The following is a 3,268-nucleotide window of genomic DNA, read 5'->3' on the forward strand; positions in this document are numbered from 1 at the left end:
ATGAGCCCTGTGAGAAACATTAGGCGAATCTGGAGTCTCATTTTTTCACCTTAAGGATTTCTGCACCTCCTCTTTCCAAAAAAATGGGCTCATGGTAAAAGTTTTGTAAATAAAATCAAAAGTTGGCAAAGATTGCACATTTGGAATCTACTCATTGAGACCTTTCCAATGATACATAGCATGATGGGAAATTTCGATTATAAAATGGTGGGGGACAGATTTGTGTTTGAAGATATATGTGCTAGATTTGGCATGCGTTAGATTAGGGTCCTGGATTCAGAGGAGAGGTGGTACAAGAGCTCATGCAAGAATTACATATTACACATAAGTACTCTACTCCTTACTATCCTCAGTGCAATGGGCTAGTAGAGAGATTCAATGGAGAGTTGTGCACTATGCTGACTAAGTGTCTGGAAGAGCATCCCAAGCAGTGGGATTTGCATGTTTCCTCAACTCTATGGGATTACAGCATAATTGTCTACTACTAAGTTTTGACCTTGCCATCTTGTTTATGGGAAAGAGGCCATGATGCCTATTGAGGTTGAGATTCCTACTTTATAGTTCTTTCTAAAGCATCAAGAAAAGGGCTTAGATGAGTATGAAGAGAAGTTGTCGAGGTGGTACAAATATATGAGAATGGAACGTATGAGGTAGCTGACAAGTCTGCATGATCAATTACATTCAAAAAGAGTAAATGGTTACATGCTAAATCCATATTGGTGAAAAATTATAACAATTTAGAAGGATTCAAAAATGTTGGATACCAGCCTGCCTCCTGATATAGATGTTCTAGCTAATGCAGTAGATACTTGTTTGGATTTGGTTTTCTCTGAGGATTTTTTGGTGATCTAGCATCATGTGGTTGAGTATGAATGCTCTAACAACAGGGAGTTGGGCAAACTATGATAGGTTTTTTTGTGCCCAAGGAATATGACAAATAGATGTCCACCCCAACCCCACAAATGAGAATAAAAGCACCGAGTATGGTTAGAAACCTTAGAAAATAGATGATTGTTGCTTGGACACCCTCAATTATAGAGCTAGCCATTGAGCACCAATGAAAATAACAAAGAACTCTTGCATGTAGTAGAGGGAGGAGAAATTGTTGAAGGATGTGCATAGTTGCAAGAAGAATTGGAGAGAACTTTGTTGAACAAAAGAGAGTTGCGAGAGATCCAAGGGGTTTTGGTAAAGCAGCTCTATGATAGCTTGCTACTAAATATTGTTTTGTTTTGCATTAGGCAGTGGGATTTGTTTAAGGAAGTTTGGGTGTGCCCAGAGCAGAGGTTGATAAGGTCATAGAGAGAGGGTCTTGTAGGAGGTTGTCTCTCTAGGACCTCTGGAATAGCATCTCTGTTGGTACTTGGACTAGCTCTCAAAGCTTTACTCAAAAATTCTCTGTGGTGTGTGTTGGTGGAAGCCTGTAGGGTGTAGCTGCAGTTCCTTTTGTGGTTACTGGTTTCTTGTGGAGTTTAAGATACAAATTTGAAAGGGTTTTTGTTGTGGATAATTGTGTGGAGGTCCCTTGGTTTCATGTTGTTCTCTCTTTTATGTTCAATCCCCAAATCTCAGGGTTGAGATTGGACTAGTTTTATATATACACAGAAGCTTTGATTGTGTTGGATTGATGAATTATTATGCTTTGGTTTTCACTGTGTTGTTTTGATGGAGTTTGTTCAAAAGAACCAATTGCAAGTGATGAGATGAATGCATGTATGAAGTTTATCTCAACATATGATGCTGAGCTCTATGCATAGGAAAGGTGGTGGAAACTACATGTGCAGAAGTTGACAAACCCCCCTTAGTCTAGATTGCTTCATCTTCTTGGAGAAATTGAGCCCTACCATAAAATCTTTGTAGTGAAAAGCCTTATAAATTTTGTTAACTAACAAGGGTGGGATAGGTGGCATAAATTGGGATAGCATCTGTTGGCCAAAGCTCATCCTACTTGCCCATTCTCTCACCTTCAAATGGATGGACAAATATGATGTGTAACCTCTCCCTCTGTGCCAAGGTCAAGCAGGGGCACATGGTCAATTGGCCATACCATTTAACCATGAGCTTCAAGGAATCTTTACCAACCCAGTGCTAGCAAATTAGAGGTAAGCACGATGCTGATAAAGGTCTTATATTACACATCTATAGATGATGTGAAACTAGATGGGTGTAATTTCCTCCCCATTATAGATATCAAATTTCCCTAGCTCTTCGCAAAAACCTCTTAATAGCCCACTAGCCCACTAACAAGAATCCCCTTTCAACCCACCACACTAGCAAAGAATTAACACATACAGAAATAGGTTGCCCACACTCATAAGGGCTACGAAGAATTTTTACAGGAGCACCCTCCTTGAGACAAGATTTACTCCCTCACCACCCATGCAAGAACAGATGCAACTGGCCAAGCCATAAGAGGATCGTAAGAACTTGTGCCATGTGTGGCCATAATGCAACTTACCATATTTGAGGCCACAAAAGATAGAGAAGCGGGCATCCATATCCACAAGGGGAGGAATTTTATTTCATAGGAGCACTCTATCTATAACTTCAAGGGTGCCATTCTAGATCTTCCTATTGGATTGATCACCTTGCTTCAAGGGCTTATAGGTAGCATCAACAACCTCATGTACATGTAAGTTGAGAAGGCTAAGGAGTAGCATAGAAACTCCTCCTTTCCAAGTCCACTTACCAACAGTTGAAGATGTAAAAGGTATCATCCATATCTCTCAATGGCCATCACAAGTGCAAGCACTTTACTAAGGTTGCTAATGTAGAGAGAGAGAGAGAGAGAGAGATGTGCTTCAGCATCAGCAAGAATGCACCTAATCCACAGGTAAAGGATGAAGTTTCCCAAGCATAAGACTTAGCATTGGACTTAGCAATGGACTACTATTAAAACAAGTTGTTAGACCAGAAGAAGGTCTTTGATAAGACCCTTGAATGACAAAGGATAACTACCATGGACTACACAATAGGTTGTCAACAAGTAGAAGACCCTTGAAGATAAACATATATCCATATTCTAGCTAGAGGAGAAGCTCTTATAGCTAAGGCCACCCTAGAGGATAAGTAGGTCCGTGCTCATGGACCCTTACTTTATCAAATAGGCTAGATAGAGGAGAGATAATCAAGGCTGGGGTCTCTGAATGCGTCAATCCCTCCCTGACTCCTCCATCATCATGCACAAAGTAATCCATGGGATGAGGGGGATAGGCTAGCACTTCATCAAGATGACATGTATAGCCACCTAGCTATTGTGGTGGTGGAA

The sequence above is a fragment of the Cibotium barometz genome, chromosome 37 (genome assembly GCF_041138505.1).
Source record: "Cibotium barometz isolate CiBa-2024 chromosome 37, ASM4113850v1, whole genome shotgun sequence".
Taxonomy (NCBI): Eukaryota; Viridiplantae; Streptophyta; class Polypodiopsida; order Cyatheales; family Cibotiaceae; genus Cibotium; species Cibotium barometz.